This window comes from Aethalodelphis obliquidens, unplaced genomic scaffold, assembly GCF_003676395.1.
Source record: "Aethalodelphis obliquidens isolate GAN/ISIS:26980383/991018 unplaced genomic scaffold, ASM367639v1 scaffold13, whole genome shotgun sequence".
Classification (NCBI taxonomy): domain Eukaryota; kingdom Metazoa; phylum Chordata; class Mammalia; order Artiodactyla; family Delphinidae; genus Aethalodelphis; species Aethalodelphis obliquidens.
Window position 1 is genome coordinate 18,234,106 of NW_020837957.1, and position 17,542 is coordinate 18,251,647.

Consider the following 17,542-nt stretch of genomic DNA (forward strand, 5'->3'; position numbering starts at 1 on the left):
AGCTCAAACTTCACACAATTTCTGATCCAGCATCAAGACCTGGATCCTCTCTCTGCCCCACCCAAGTCCACCTCCATGTGGCCCCTTTTAGAACTGGCTTACCTATATCCAAGTTTGCCAGGGTGGGGCATTGAAGAGGTTACTGTGTTCTACTGGCTTATACTAACCGCGATACTTTGCAACCACGCCCATTTTCATACTTTTTCAGATTTGCTAAATTGGTACCCATACTATTAGCATTCATATTTGTATTTTGACAAGTACCTCATCACTTCCCTCTAAATGAAGATGCCTGGATGGTAAATAGCTTTAAAAATTAGCACAATTTCTGTATCAGAAATATGTGAATCCATTGAATAAAATAATCTTTAGTTTCATAAAGATGTTTAAATTAAAAACATGAGTTTCTACAGTTGGAAAAAACATGTATGGTTAAAATGTTTGAAGCCCATCAATCTCTCAAACCACATAAGCTAATGAGTTCCTTCTGTTTTCTTTGAATGAAATCACCATGCGTGGTTAGATGTTGATTTAACATAAAACAAATGGAAATGGGTGTTTCCTTTGTCCTTTGTAGAATTTATTTTTAAAAACAATTAGCAAGTATTATGAATAAGTCAATGATTTTGCCATTACTTAAATAATAGTACAGATTGTGTAGTTAAATTGATTGGATTGCAGGGAATGCATAACATATTCCAACTCCCCTTAGCTTGCTAACATCTGTGAACATTATTAAGTTTCTCATTTCATTTTTTTCTACCATAACACCTGTATTGTTATAAATTATGTTTTGAATTGTCATGAAGTGTCAGACAAATTATGTTTTCTGGATGTGTGTGTGTGTCATTTAAGTGTTCTTTTGTAATGGCAGGTTTGTGGCTAACAGCTTAATCTTGAATGTATCAATGCAATTAAAAGCTCTGTTTCAATTCTTTGTGGATGAAAAGAAGGTTGAAGCATTATTATGTGTAAAGTGCAAGGAAAGAATGAAAAATTCTTTAATATCTAAAACATTATCCTAGAGAAGAGATACATTTAGATATAATTATAAAAACAGCAAGCTTATTATATGCTTACGAAAAAAGCGTTGAACTCTTTGAACTCTATAAAATACATATACTATTGAGTTAAAATTAAAAACTTGTTTGAGGCATTTCCCACTCCCTATAGATTTAACCCACTTCTGACAATTTCTTTCCCCTCCCATGCATCCTCCTTTTTTTGTAGTCTCTGCAGGAACATAGTGGAGAGTGACTCAATTATGTCCTGAGCGTCAAAGTGCATCAGACCTAAGAAATGAAGACAGTGGGTTCTTCCTGAGATTCTTTCTGAGAGAGTTAAATAAACAAGTAAATGAGCCAACATATGGGCAGCTTAATTCAGGCAAAATTTTCTATTGATTACTTACTAAACTTACTAAATAAAAACGTCAGCCCAAGTTCTGCCTCCCCAAAGAAAATAGCATTAAACTGATCCATGCACTCATTGGGACTTCATGAGAATCATGCCTAGATGAATGAAACATCTTCAAAGATGAACAAAAGAAAGGGCTAAAATTTTTCGGTAAATGCAAATTATTATCAGTTTGACATATCTTGGCTTACAATACTGAATAAAATAATTTTAAATTCCAAGGGAGACTGTGATATAAATGACCACTGAGGTCTGAGAATGCTATAAGTCTTCCTTCTTTTCAACTACTTTAAAGAAGCCTGATTTAGTTTTCCTAGGTAGATCTGTCGTATGTATAAATTTTGACAGATGTAAAAACGAAATAAGGTTTCACACTAGCTCTGCATAAGTGTTTTTTTTTTTTCTAGACTAGTTTATATCCTGCACCGATAATATTTGAATTATGTTATCTAAGAAATTCCAAATGGAAGTGTTCATGTAGTTTAAAGCACCAATGCCCCATGTGGCTCCTCTTATCTTTTGTATTGGTGAGAATGTTAAAACATCAATACATTAAGTAGAAAAAAATTTGATCATCAAGGATTCTTCTTTGAACCTGAGAATTATAATGAATCAACCAAAAGAGCATGTTTCAGTTATTTGCACATATGTACTTTTAACTTGATTTTTTACAAGTTGAGAGAAAACTTGACTAATGGCTGGATTTACCTTAGTACTACACATATCTGGCTTTATGACAAAATATAGGTATTTAGAGTCTTCATGTCTTTTGAACAATCTGCTGTTGACATTTTAATAACACTGTTGTTTGAAATGATTTCTGACGTATGATGACTGCAACATACCCACAGCAACAAAAAGTACATATTGTTTCTGAAAGCGAAGAAGCTCTAGTTTCATCCTATTTTCTAGAGATTTTAAGTCTTGGAGAATCAGTTTTTCTTGAAAACCAATGCAAACAAGCTTCTTTAATTGATGCCTTCATTCATTAGTATAAACAGTGGTTTAGACATACATTTTAGCTCAGAAAGTTTGTAATTAAAAAAAAAATCCAGGTTTGATTTTACTCGTATGCAAAGGACACAACTGGCTTTCGAACATTTTTCAAGCACGATTTTCTCCGACGTGGTCTATTCTCTTTAGTTTAGGTCCATCGTAGGCGCTGTCTGGCTGTTTGCTAACACTACCAACAGAGAGGCGCAAGGAAGTGTGGTCAGAGGACAAGAGCAAAAGCAGTTTCAATGTAAGGAAATGAGGGAAACAGACCTAAACAGCACGATGAATGCACTTGCGAGTAGAGCCTTGTAGTCTCCTTTCCTTCCTTTGCTTGTCCTGGTGGGTTTAATCAAAAACAAACAAAACGCTCTTGTGAAATATAGTCAATAAAGTCAAAGTTTGGCTAGCTCTCTGTAACTACAAAGAAAAAGTCATCGCAATTTAAAAAAAATGTAACTTTCATTAACGAGCCCGCCGGAAATCTCAGGTATCAAAGACGCATTAACCATGGAGCGTCCCCCGCGCGCCCCAGCCGGACGGAGGCAGCCGAGGCGAACAGACGTTCTTTCTCCTCCGAGCAGTCACACAAAAGGAGGGCCGCGGAAACGAAAAGTTTAGGGGCCTCCGGCTCGCCGCGCGGAGAAAAGAGAAAACCTGGAGACGGGGTGGGTAAAAGACGCATCCTGAGCGCCTCTCCGAAGTGCTGGCTAGGAGAGAGCTCCTGAGCCTGGAGGGGAGAGGGGAGGAGACCCCGAGTTCCGGGCCAGCCCCCTGCCCCCCGCCTCGGAGACCGGAGCGCCGCTCTCTCCCAAATACCTTTCACCCCGTTCCAGAAATAAAATAAATGTTTTTAAAGTGCGTGTGTGTGGACAGGATGGACAGCGCGCGCCGCCGGAGCGCGCGGAGGACCGAGCGCGCAGTGAGTGGAGTTTGGGGAGGTGGGGCTCGGGATGGAATGGGTGTGTTGACGCTGGGGTCTGGATGCGGAGCCCCGAGACCCGGGGGGGCGAGCCGATGGGGAGGGAGAGGAGGGGCGCTAGCCACCGCAGGCCGCCTCCGAGGCGCGTTCAGCTGCCGTGCGCGCGCGTCCCTCGCCGCCGCCGCCGCCGCCGCCGCCCGGACAGCCCTGCGGCCGCCCCGCCGGCGGAGCCGGGGCCGGCCTGTTCTCGGGCGGCTGCTGGGCCACCGCCACCCGAACAGCTCGAACCCGTAAGTGTCCCCTTTCGCTCCCCTCCCCCTTGCTCGGGTGCACCACCGACGCAGCTGCTCAAATGGGGTGGAAAATGGCCATTGGGCGGCAGTGAGTTATAGATTATCTGCTCCACGTTTTGTACTTAGCTGCCTGTAATCTTCTTTTGAGTTTGCCTGAGCCCCTTGCTAGAAAAATCAGGAGGGAGAGGTTTGGTCTTTGCCGCTGTACAAGTTAATATGTTTATATGATTAGGCGAACTCGCGGGGGTGGGGAGGTGGAGATCTGGGGTGGAGGAGGTGTTGGAAGAGGAGGAGGAGGAGGAGGAAGAGAAGGAGGCTGGGAGGTGACTCCAGTTCAGACCTCGCGGAGAGTCTGTGTCAGGACTTCGCAATCCCCCGTCTCTCTCCCTCGCTCCCTCTTGCTCCCTCTCTCTCCCTCACACTCTCTCCGCTCACACACTCACACACGCAGAGGTACCGGAGCGAAATTGGGAGCTTACCGGAGAATCCTTGGGATCGTTGCGGGGGGGGGGGGGCACCTCTCCTCCGTTGCTGCGCGTCGCGTGTCTCGTCCCTACACCTCCCCGCTTCCCCGAACCCCAGTCCTCGCCTTCAGCCAGTCTTGGGGCAGCGGCCACCGCTCAGCCTCGGCCCGGAGACCCGAAATGTGAGGAGGGGCCGCTGCAGTCTCCCGCCCCAGGCCGCAGGGTCGGCTCGAGGGATGCCAGCCGGCCGGCGCGGACGGCGGGCTGAGGGGCTTCGCCTGACGAACTGAGTTGGCCTCGCGCCGCCAGCGTCTGCCCGCCCCTGCCGCGTCTGCAGCTCGGAGGGGACTCCTAAGTCTGCGCACCTCTGTCGAGCTTTTTGCCTCTGCCACTCCTTTCGCTCTGCTTCCCGAATTTCTTATCTTTCCGAGGGAGCGTGCGGTCTGCGGGCGCGTGCGCGTGTGCAAAAGACCCCTCTCGCGGAGCGGCGTGTGGGAAACTGCAGGAAAATGTTGACCTAACCCCAGGAGCCGCCCGGCGCTGGCTGCTTGGCTGGAGGAGGAGGCGGCGGCGGCGGCGGCCAAGCAGGAGGACGCGCCGAGCCACGGCGCTGCTTCCCGCTCGGACTCGGCGGCCGGCGACCCGCTCGCGGCCGGCCTGGACCCTCGCCGGCCCGGGTGGCCGCTGCCCTCTGCGCCTCTCTCCGCGCGGTCCCCGCGCCAGACGGCCTGCCCCCGGGGGCGCGCTCTCAGACCGAGGTAAGAGCCGTGGGAGCGAACAATGTGCCTCTGTGCCGGGCTACGGAGACCTGTTTGCTTTGCGCCTCCCGCCCTGGGGTGGATGCTGGAGGTGGAGGGAGCCGCGGGTGAGTTGGGGCTCGGCTGTTTGTTTATGTTCGGCCGGGCCAAGGGGGAGACCCGCGCCGGCTCGGGTTGCTCGCCCCCTCCTCTTCCTCCCCCTCCTCGGAAATCGATCCGCAGAACTCCCCTTCCCGTCCAGTCTGCTGCTGCTTCGCCCTGCGAGCGTAGGGACGCTCACTTGGCTGTAGTCTAGTTGCAGGGGGCTCCGGGAGGAGAGGGGAGGGTAGGATTGGGTTCGGCATGTTTTGATTTACTGAAAGCCTGGGTCAGAAGGTGCCGTTCGCTTTTTCACAGCCCGTCTCGGGAGGGGGAAGGTGGGGCGCACCCTCGGTGGGGCCGGAGGCCGGGAGGTGAGCGCGCCCCCGTTCCCCCGCCTCAGCTGCCTGCAGACCCGTCCCGGGCTGTGAGTGGAGCGGGGAGGCCGAGCGCTGGGAGAGAGTTCTGGGCAAGTGAATGGGGGTGGGGTGGGGGGATGGGGGGATGGGATGAGTTGTTGCGGGTGGTTTCTTCTCGTCGGTTAGGTGGCGTGGAGAGGCGAGGATGTCAGCAAAGCGCAGCCAGATGTGGCCGGGCCAGCGTTGTGGCTGGCAGCGATTAGGGGCGGCGCAGCGGGGCCGGGCACCCGGCAGGCTCTGGGGAGGCCGAGTGCCTCCCGCGCCTGCAGTGAGAGGGCAGCAGCGGGCCGCGCTGGGCCTGCGGGCGAAGTTATGGGGTGTGGGCTTCTGGGCTTGGCGCTGGGGCTGCGAGTCTCTGGAAGCCTGGTCTGTGGGAGCCGGGTGCCGGGTGGGGTGCGACGGGGGAAAACGGCGTGGGAGTGGCGCGAGGCCGGGGAGGCCACCCCCCGCCACCGGCGCTAACCGAGCGTGGGCTCGTTGCTTGGCTGGGGCTACACGACCCTCTGGTGGAGAGGCGGGGGCGAGGGAAGCGACGAAAGCGCCGCAGCGCTGGGGAGGCACTCCTGCGAGAGTCCTTCGCTTGGGATCTGGAAAGTTTGTTCCTATCGCCAGACTGCGGGGCTTGGTTTAGGGGAAATCGCTGGAAGCTTTACTTTGTGCCAAAGTGTCAATGAGCGGCGACTAAGGAACGTATGTCTCTATTCATATTTATTTTTGTATCCTCTGCTCACTCCGTCCCCTGAAAGCGTAGTTGGAGAGGCAAGTCCTGCGGTGTCCGTCTTCTTTCCCCACCTTCTGTGGACTCCTCCCCCCTCATCCTTTTCCCCTTCTCTGGCCCCCCATTCCGTTCTTCCTGATGCAAACTGTTGTCTCAGATTCAGACCCGAGAAATGTTTTCCTCCTGTTTCTTGAAAGGTGTCAGGCTGCTTAGCAGCTTCTCCAAGCAGCCTGGGAGCGTCTGAGCCGCAGCCACCAGCCATATGGTTCCCGTTACAAAGGCCAGGTTCTTAGGCACTCTCCTCCTCGCCCCCGCCCCCAATTCTTAAATTTTCTTCTGCATTCTTTACACTATGTGTACTTCTCTCTTCCTGAGGCGTACATTTAACGGACGTTGGTTGGTCCATTCATTTCCCTGGCAGTGTTTGTCTGGAACGGGCCCCACCGAGTTTGCTCTTTGCTCAACTCGAGTTGCACAATGAGGAAAAGTCACATCCGTTTGGTAAATGATTGCCTGTTGGGATGTCTCTTACTAAATCAAGTTTGATCTTGGGCAAACCTTAAAAGACAGGCACTAAGGAGGCAATCTGCCTCCATAGCAGAAAAATAGAATAGTTTGTGTGGTGTCTTTGGCAACATTCCCAGTTGTGATGGGACTCTTGACCTAGGTAAAAGGTAACTTTGTAACTTAAATTTAGTATCTAAGAAAATCTACTTCTGTTCAGGTGTGTTATGGAACTTTTTGTTGTCCCTCCCTCCACCCTCCAATACATTTATGCATAATAGAATACTGCAGAACAAATGTTCTGTTGTTTAGTTTCTTCAGACATTCCGATTCTCTCCTTTTGTTACTTGCCTCTAAAAGAGGTGCCATTTCACATCATTCTGCACAAATTGTTTGAATTAATGCAAGTGTGAATTCTTACCGTTTGAAGGGGACCATTAGCATATCAAAGGTTTCTTAGCTTCAGCTCAATTGAGAAAACTTCAGCCTGTCTTCCATTTGCTTCCAAGTGGAGGCCCAAAGGGCAATGAGAATTGTAAAGGGTAAAAATAGGGAGGTGGATTCAGGCTGTGTTTCTGAACTTTTACTGTTTTGTAATTATGTGAGGGAAAAACATTGTCTCTTGCTGTGGAGCCCTTCCAAATGGAAAGACAATTATCTTCTATTGATAAATGGTTTGTTCCTAGAAAAAGAGTGACCTTTTATTTTATGATAGTCACTGTTGCCTGTCTTGTGATCCCTTCAGTGGAAGAGAGAGTGAGAGAGCTTTTCCTTCTAACTTAATACTTTTCTAGGGCCTACACTTTGTTATATTAGTAAAATGGCTGAGAAAGTCTTTTAATTAATGTGTAAAACAATAGAAATCTTGTAATAAGAGGACACTTTTATACCTAGGAAACTTTATTTTTAATATACTTGTTAAATTAATAGGTAAAAAAAAGTCAGTGGAGAGTTTTGAGTATTAAAAACCCAACATGGACTTGTTAACGCAACTTCTGTTGCCAGTGTAAGTTTGAAAAAGATTTCTAAGTGATACTCAAATTTTTCATGAATTTCATATGGAGATAATTGTTTGAATATTGATTGTTTTGTCTCAAAATTTTTGTATTTTACCTAACAGTAAACTCTAGAGGTCAGCTTAAAGGAGGTTTTTCTTAATATATATAGCTAGAGTATACTAATGCTGTTTTACATTTGCAGAGAGATACGTTCTCTGAATTTCTTTTAACAACTCAATATGCATGAATGAAGAAACAAATAAGAACAAGTACTTGGGTCATTTGGGTCATTTTATGGCAAGCAGATGGGTCAAGGGAGAACTTTTATCTTCAACTTCTGGGGAAACATTGGTTTTATTTATTTAGCTTTAGATTTCCTAAAACCTAGTTTTAAGATGAAAGTGAATCTCAGGGACGGTTTGGAGATTTGTAAGCGCATATTTTTTATAGTTTTACCTTTGATGGTTGGTTGATTTTGAACGTGAATTGATATCCCTTCATTAGAGGGTTCTTTTTTACACATGTTCAGAACTCCTTTTTTTTCTTTTAAAAGTGAAAATTAATAAAAAGTTTTGGAGGGAAAAATAATCATTAATCACCTAACATTTTTAGTCTTCAGTGTAATAGGATAATACTTTTTTTCAGATTAAGATGAGGATTTTTTAGTGGCATTCAAATTGTATCTTATTACCCTGAAATCATTTTATGATAGTTTATTTATCTGATCTCTTCAGTTGTCTAAGAACTACTTTCGAGGTAAAAAGGCCCACATTGATGTAATTGCTATTATTGCACTTAAGTTGCTGTTAACTAGTCTGCTTTGAATGCAGAGTGCTATAAAGAAAACACATTATCCTTTAGAGCTATTAGTGATGATCTAAAAATTGTCTTGAGAACATTGCTCTTCATTTTATATGATGGTGATCATGAATTCCGCAAATCTCTAAAGATGTAAAATGCAGTGAAAAGATTTTTCAACATTTAGATGACAAAATTGGACTACTTAGAGAAAAAAATTAATGTGTTGTAGAAGCACTTCAGCTGCCATTTTCAGTCACTGGGTTACTATGTGTTGGCAACAGAAAACAAATTTAGAAATGCAGATAGCTCTGGGAGCAGGTAGTTGGGGAAATCAGAATATTGAATCATGTGGGGTAAAACAAACCAATTACTTGAGGTTTTGACTTGAAGATTTCCACTAAATGTAATTTTTTCCAGGCTTTTGACTCTCTGCTTTATTAATGGACTAACGTCAAAGCAGAAAACAAAACTTCCAAATGTTATAAAAACTAGTATAAGTATACAGATCTCACATGGGGTACTACAAGTCTTAATTTAAGACAAGCAGTTGGAGTTTTTATTGCTGCAATTTTCACAATGAGCAGAAACGTTAACACCAAGCTTCTGGGCGTTTCCTTTCTTAAAATTATCAAGAGGAGAGCTTTAAAACTAAGGTTTACTTGGGGTTAGAACTTTATTTGATGATTATTGGAGCTTTCTGTGTTTCATTAAAATTTTTAAAATAGTATTTTAGTGTCTTAAGTAATATAGGAATATATGAGCTAAGATTGAGATGTTAGGAAGGTCAGAAGGTAACTAGAAGTCTGCACACCATAGTGATAAAATGTTATTGCTCTATTTTCTATGAAAATATTTATTTGGCCTAACTTTTGTAAATAAATATTCAGTAACACTGAGCTTACTGTCAAGTGTAGTATGAGATGAAGAGAGCGTTACAGTGTATTTTATTCTAAGGTATGAGCCAAACCCTACCTGATAGAAATCTGTTTTCATTTTAATAAGAATCCGTACCACTTGCACAGATTAACTGTACATAGATTAGGAATGAAATGCAGTTTTGGAAATTTGAAGAATTAAGTGGCATACAGGATTGCTATTTAAAAATAGTAACTTTAGCTGCTAGACTTGGAAAGGACTTAAAATCTTGTTTGTGTTTTGGTTGTATCAGTTACTAAGGTAATTCGTTTAAATATTAGTTCACATTACCTAAATAGATATCTGTTTTGTAACTATCTTCAAGAAAGATTAAAACATTTCTATTTTAAAAATAGATTATGGTCATAGCTTGGTTAACTTCTCTCTTACATAACACTAATTAGTCTGTAGTCCCACCCAAATATTCATCTCTTCAAATAATTCTTGATTGAAGGTTGAAAGGTTGAAAAGTATTTAATCACCCAGATTACTGTAATTAGACTTGATGTTATCAGAAAAATTGAAACTGTTATCTAAAATCTTTCTGCTACTCAAGATTGGTCAAGTAGTGATTATTATTTTTTAATGCTTTAAGAAAAAGGTTAAGGAAATGGGTTAATTTAGAGATAGTTAATTATTGGAATTACGGAAGTAGAATCCTAAAATAATGTCATTTTTCTTGACCTGGTGTGATAACTTTTAAAGGAGTAACTATAACTAGGATCTAATTCCTGAATTTTATTCACGACTGCGATGTGGTATTTTGAATTTAATATATAGATTTTGTTAAATATATGTTATAAACTATAAAAATACCTTAAATGCTATTCTGATGTATACTTAGGTATTGTTTTGAGTGGATCATTGTGTCGTATAAGGAAAGGTCCTAAACAACCAAAAATACCTAAAAAATCTTTTTTAGATCATTTATCTGATGGACTTAATGTAGGCTATAATTTATAGACACTTTCCAATATATTCTTACCAACAGTTTTTAAAAAGCTGTTTCTTACCAAAAAATTCCCTTATTTTGTAAATAAAAATTACCTTAAAAAAGAAAAAAAAGGGTAGAGCGAATGAAAGAACCAAGTGCTTAACACCTGCAAGTAAAGTGCAGTTTATAGCAAAATGCTATTGATTGCTTTGGAAGCACAGAGCAAGTTTAAATACAATTTGTTTAATTACAACAAAAATGCAGTTTTATAAAGTAATACAGTTTGTCTTTGCAAAGGATTTTATGCATTGTGCAGTGGTAAATAAAATCCCATCAGTTGTATAAATTTGTTCAATTACCAGAATGGCTAAAAGAAAAATAATCAATTTACTTTGAAAAGCAACAGAAATTAGATTACCTTGGTTGGTAGGAACTTGCTAGTGTAGTGTCTAAATTGCTTAATAATATCGAAAGTTACCATGTTTCACAGTGTAAGGATATTGGCACCTGTTTTTATATGCATACATCTTGTTTACTTGGGGACTTTGGTTATGTGAACATTTTTTCTTTTTCTTTCCATTTTTGTTTTTATGGGAGCTATTGCATGACATAGTTGCTTTTCTGGATTTCTAGAATTCGTAATCAGTTGACATTTCAGATCAGTGTAGTGAAAAATCAGATGTAATTTTATGAATCAAAAGGAACTAATCCATCAGTAGGGATAGCTAGGTTATAATCAGCCAAAGAAACACATATTCAAAATTTTTACTGACTGTAGAATTATACGGGACTCTAAATCTTAAATTCTTATAGTAGTAAAGTGGCATGGAATTCATCGGAGCAGATAGCTGGGCACCTGTTTCATTACCACCTGGATTCATTCCGGCACCCAGATTTATCCAAGTGCAAGAACAGGCACAACTGCCTCTCACAGCTACCCGGCTGTTTTTAGGTCATGAAGTCAACTTCCTGGAATTTCTGGGGAAACCAGTTGAAAAGGGAGGACAAATGTCACTTTAAATAGAGATGTTTAAATCAGATTTTTGCCTGAGGGTAAAATTTAGGTCTGTTTTAGCCCGGATGTAATGTCTCCCTCTACAGAGCACAGCATTAATCACGACCTGACAGGAAAACGTATGCTGAGCAAAACGGGCCCCTGTTGGTCTTGCCATTGATTTTTTCCAATCTGTGAGGAGTACATTATAAACATTAAAATTCACACACAGGGATTACACCTTAATCTCTGAACTTCAGTAATGAAATGAGTTGCTTAAAAGAAGCCTACTTAAAGCTGAAGATTCTTTGGGAGACGTTTTTTAAAGGATAGATTCAATACTTCAATAAAAATAGAAATATAAGATTAAAAAGCAGGCAGGTTAAGCAGAAGTTAACTTCCTGAAATAATGACCAGATCTTAATTCTGTTTTAAGATGCGTGAAGTAACTTCAAAAAAATTGTTTAATCTGGTAGCTGAAAAAAGAAACAGGGATAAAACTATTAGTTCTTGGACATGAGAGATAGGAGAAGTTGAAAAGGCAGTTAACTTTAGACTTAGATCAATTCAAACACATACTACTTTGCCAGAGCAAAACCAGATACAACCCTGTGTCTTTCTCTAGATGAATAACAAAAACTTTAGCCATTGTAGTAGCAAAGAAGAATGCACTGTGAGATTCCTAATAAAAGAGAAAGGATTTAATTTTGTTCTTTCAGTTATTAGATAATACTCTTTTAACTCCTTTCTTGGTCGAATATATACACACATGTACTTACTTACATAAGCATACACTTTTGACTATTCTGTTTCTCTGTATACATCAGTATTTATTAACAGCTATTGGCTAAAAATTAGCACAGGTGCAAGTTTAAAATGTAATGTATGATTAAGGTACCTGTTTTTAAACTGATTCTGAAAATGATATGACTTACTTGATCTCTGTTTTGTTCTCAAAGGTATTTCCTGCCTTTGGACCATGAAATTCCTGTGCTGTGCACACTTTGCCTCATTTTGTAGGTGTTTTTACATCAGTCCATACCTCAAACAGATTATTGCACTGGATTTAGATGACATAATAATCCAACCCCAATTACTGTCAAAAATGGTTCTTGGCTGTCGGGGGCGGTCTAGGTGACCTTGCATTTGACTAATGCTTTCTCTTGTAGAGGATAGTAAATAGTGTTTATCTGTAGAGAGAGGAAAAGAGAATTCTCCCTGTTTTCTTTATAACGTGAGCTCTAATTTTAATCATTTATTCTTAAAATAAAATAGTATGACACCACTTCATATAATGGGTGAGTGTTTACAAGATTTTCAATAAGGTCTCTAGTTGATAAAATATTTCTGTTTTATGTAGATTATATTTACTTAAGCAGTTGTCAACTGCAATTTACTACATGAAAAAATCATGTTGAAAGCTATTTTCCCTGTGTCTTTACTTTGAAGAAAAGTATTTCTGTTTGGAATTGTTATTTCTTTATTCCACTGGTATCTTCCCTGCAGAAATTTTATTCCTCTGCTTTAAAAGCCTACCATTTTTTTACTGTTTATTACTGTGGTTATTGATAAGAAATTACAGAACACATTTTTTATATAGCATGTTCTTTACTCTTATTAATCTCAGGATTAATGGTATGTATGTATTAAATCTTAAAATTCTTGGCTTTTCTGTGGTTAATGTCCAAGACAGTTTGGGAAATGTTAATTTTGGTGATGTAAGTTTATGCCTTTGTATCCCAGTGATTGCACGTATTTTCGTAGAATTTGATAAAGGCTTAGTGTATTAAATGAAGAATTGATCCATTTTATATATCTTGTTTTCCATTTCAGAAGAGATGGACGTAATTCTAAAACATGATTTTGCTTCATATTCATCAACAAATAAAAATTACACTAAAATTATGATACGCTAGATATTTTCACTTTTACTAAGGACACTTTACTGTTTTTGTCCTTTTCAAAGTTCTGTTTGTCATGTGAAAGATATTTGACTATTAGGTGCTTCCTCTTGATAACATCATTGATGATGAATAATGGGACGTCCCCTCCCTTTGTTTTTTCTGCTGCAAATGCTTTGTCACCCATAGCCTTGATGGAAGCCACTTTTTATATTGCCTTTGGTTTTTAAACTAGGTCTGCAGCCTGAATATTTAAAAGTATAAGTGAAACAATTTTATTTCTTTCTTGTAAGTAAAAAGCTCACTAAAACCGCTGCTTATTATACGTTGCTTTTCCCATTAACCTTATTTTCTTTGTTTAATTGGAAAAAAGAAATATAATTGATATCTCTATATTTCTGTATGTTTTAGTATGAAAGTTAGCATATCTTTCATAATTTTATTTAAGAATCTTAGTTTAAAAAATCACTTTTTATAAGCCTGTCAATTCATTTATAGGTAAGTCAGACTGACTTGCCTCAAATTTACAGTCACTGCTTATATGCTATAAAGGTGGGGTATGCATATTAGAAGGGGGAAATCTTAAAGGAGAGGGGAAATAAACATAGTCCAGAAACAATTTTTTGGCAGACCTTGCCCGCAAGACTTTGAAATGGTTCTTAACTTTGCTTTGTTTTTCCTCCCTTGGCAAAGATACACCTTTATCTCTGTATACCTGGGGAAAAGAGGAAAATGTGTAAACAAAAACCTAAGACAGATTCTGAAAAAGATATTAAAAAGATATTATGGAGCGGTAAAGAACATTTTTCAAAGCAGCTCAGTTTCTTTTTCCTTTTTGTATTGAATTAATGAAAATATATTTATTTTTCAAAAGTAAATACTCTCTGGTTTAAGTTTATGAATTCTAAATAAGAATAAAATATAGTTGTTTCTGTGGTCATTTAAAATTGATTTTTTATCTTTCACTGTAAATCAGTCGTAAGATGCCGCTTTTGATTGCTTACTTTGCAGTCAGAAGATGCACCAGGTAAATGGGTTGGGCAGCTTTGTGTTGGGTGGTCTACCATTGCAGGCTGGTACTGTGTAAGCAAGGTAATGTTTTCTTTTCCTTGAAATACACTTTGTGAGAGCAGCTCTTGGGTGACTGAAAAGTTCGTGTATCCTCTCTGCTCTAGCTGCATTCTTAACCAAGATGAAGTACAAGAATAATAATGTTGAACCACAGATTTTCAGGAGCAGTTATTTTAATCAGATAGTTGGTAAGGAGGAGGGAACAATGCTAGATAATAGCATTTTTATGCAATGGTGACCTGCATCTTTACGCACACAACTGCCTCCATGTTTCAGATATTTTTGCTAACCTTTGTTATTACCTGTAGAGGGAGCTTGCATATGAGATAAAATAATCAAAGCAGTATAAATTGATTATTTCCCTTTTGAAAATGATACTTTATTAAGATATTTTTTATTCTTGTTTGAGAAAAATTGTTCTAAGGAAAATAAAGCATTTTGAGATTAGCCAAATTCTTGCGAAATATAATGCCAGGTATTTATCATTTTATATATTTACAGATTACATTTTATTTTCTGTATTTACCTTTTCTTAATTAGTAAAAATTGCTAGAAAGATAATGAAAATAATGAATCAGGTTCATTTTGAGATTCTTATTTTTTTAAATGATTGGCTAAAGCTCTGGGAGGATGGTCTCAGACCTCTCGTTTAATACCTAATAATTGTTAAAAGAGCGATCTGAATATTTTAGATAATTTTCCAGATTATGTAAAATGTAAAACAGTCACTTAACAGTAAGGGGTAAATTACATTCCTCTACATTTAATTAATAGATCAAATTAGGTGTGTTGCATATGCTCTTCTCTAAAAACAAAAATGATCACCTTGGATTAGTGACTTTTACTTGCAAAAATGGACCGATTTGTGCAGTGACACTTAAACAAGGAAACTGCTAATAAGGACCTTCTGTTAAGTGGGTTAGGAAACTGCTAACTTGGTAAAAAATGAATGCAGACATGATAGACTGCTTGATTAAAAACTGAATTCTGTTTATGAACCCCATGTCAACTAAATTTCTAAGAAATTATTAATCAGATACTCAGGAATACTTGAGAATTTTGCAAGCAGGTGTTTAGGTAATCTGGCTGGAAAGACTTTAGGAGCATTTGGATCTCTTTAGCGAGCGAATTTTTCACATTACCTGAGTATGTTTAATTGTGCCAGGAAATTTAAGGACAGGATATTGTGTTAAATTCTACTAAAAATGAATCATTTTATTTTAATTTTACATTTTGGTATAGTAACATTGCTTAAGAATTTGCTTGTTAGGAAGAAGGAAGGTTATCTACTTAGCCATCCTTGAAAAGAGATATAATAGTTCATTTTTTCCCTTAGTTTACCAAAGGATGAGATGACAAATAAAAATATTTATTTTGTATTTTAAAAGGCTGTTTCTTACTGAAATTTACTGTTGTGGATTTATTATTTTATTAGCTAATCTTTACTAATGTGGAAAGTTAGATTATTAACTGTTATACAGAATGACCCTGTAAGTTTGGAAACTGTTGTCTAATAATGAGATTTATGGTACTGGCATGGGCTTTTGTATAAGTACTACCCTCCCAGCATGGTCCTGTATTATCTTAACAAGTCTGTGCTACATTTACGCAGAACATTTTCATATCAGGGTAAGAATATTAACAACAGCAATTATATTTCAATAGGATTACGATGGTATGTTTTACAAAAGTGTCCAAATACTCCTTTCCATAGAACTATTGATAGACATCCTGTACTGCCAACTTTACTTCATTGCCTTAAATAATATGATAAAAAGAGATTTCTTATCATAGTTGGTGCTAAATATGATAAGCACTGGAAAATGGAATCTGATATTATAGCTCATTACCCTTTTCCCTCGAATATCACACCTCCCTTCACAGTGAGGTAAGGGTTACTAGAGAGAATTCATTCCAGGAAAATTATTGCGTGAGGAACAGTAAGTGTCACGGAGTGCATAACTTCTGTGAGGTTACTGGAAAAGCACAGCTAGGGTAAGTTCTACTTGTTTTGTCTTAAATCTGAAGGTAGACTACAGAGTGATTTTTAAAATAATGACATTTGAATTGTGAAGAAAATGTGTTATTGAAAAACTATTGTTGTAAAAGGATTATTGTTATTTTATTATATTGGGGATGTTTATGATGAGAGAGTTAATTGACAGCTGCTTTTCAGTTTAAAATAACCCAACATTCTTTGTAAATTACTAAAGAAATTTTTATTAAACATTCTCGAATGAATAATAAAAGAGTATGAATTATGATAAAACATCCTGTCATTTGTATAAATGTTAAGAGTAGATATGTATGTATTAGTTGTTCCTGCATCTATATGAGCAGATCGCTTTTTAAAATAAGCTATGAGGATAATATAATATAAAGAATAATTCTCCAGATAAGGCTAATATGTGTTATGAATGTACATTTGAAATAATCTTTTTTTAGTATAAGTTTTATAAAAATAGAAATTCCTATTAAAAAAAAGACTTGATACCTTTTTACTGTTTGAACTGAAGCCAAATATTTTAACATGTTAACATCCTAAACAGAAATTAACAAAACTGTAGTAAAGCCTAAATAATATTTCTTCAAAATTTTGTATATACCTATATGAAGAGTCTGGAATGCAAAACTGTGAATCTGCATGTTTTCATAACTGTATTGGAAAATAATTTTTAAATGTTTTTTAAATTGCCTTATTACCAGGATTTAAAAACTACAGTTTTCATTTTAATTATAAAAATAAACAGTATTAATTTATTTTTGCCTTTATGTTTCAAAGGCGTTTCCTTTCATCTATTTGATAGATTTATTCAAATTGAAAAAAGACTTTTTATTATGTATACTTCGTATAACATGATTTTGTGACATTCACATAATATTGTTAATTCAGAACTGCATTAAAGAGTGAAAATGTTAAGACCCTAGAATATCAAATTTCTATTCATTTCTAAAAAGAGTAAGTTATGTTATGTATTTTTAATAAAAAGTATGCTATTTTTGTAAGAAAAAGATGTTACAAATTATCTCCAATAATTTAGGCATAATTGTATTGTCTTACATAAAAATAAATACAATACCTAAGGAAATATCTGAAATTCAAAATAAAAATGCTGATGCATTTTACTTATGGATAATTTTGTCTCATATTTGCTTTCCATATTTCAATATAAATATGATTCATAAAACCTTTTTTGAGATTTATATTTAAGAAGGAAAAGAAAACCTATTGAATCATTGAATTTTTATGTAATGTTTTTTTAAAAATTAGTTTATATTTAATGCTCTTTAAATCAGTTTATTGATTCAAAAGGCATTTTTGTTTTGACCAAATGTAAGTCAAAGCAGAAAGGTACTTGAGTG

At 38.7% G+C, this 17,542-nt stretch overlaps 1 protein-coding gene across 12 annotated transcripts in view; it reads left to right on the forward strand.

The window, feature by feature from the left end:
• The window catches only part of ADGRL2 (adhesion G protein-coupled receptor L2), a 273,598-nt gene that overhangs the window by 90,240 nt on the left and 165,816 nt on the right, over window positions 1–17,542 (forward strand). The window contains exon 1 of one of the 12 annotated variants that reach the window (XM_027114159.1): window positions 2,560–3,331. The exons of 9 other annotated variants lie outside the window; for them this stretch is intronic. The gene's annotated coding sequence lies outside the window, so the exon portion shown is untranslated. Of the gene's footprint in view, window positions 1–2,559; window positions 3,332–3,523; window positions 3,622–3,991; window positions 4,847–17,542 lie in introns of those variants that run through there. 2 more of the 12 variants (XM_027114161.1, XM_027114160.1) reach the window with 2 other exon arrangements.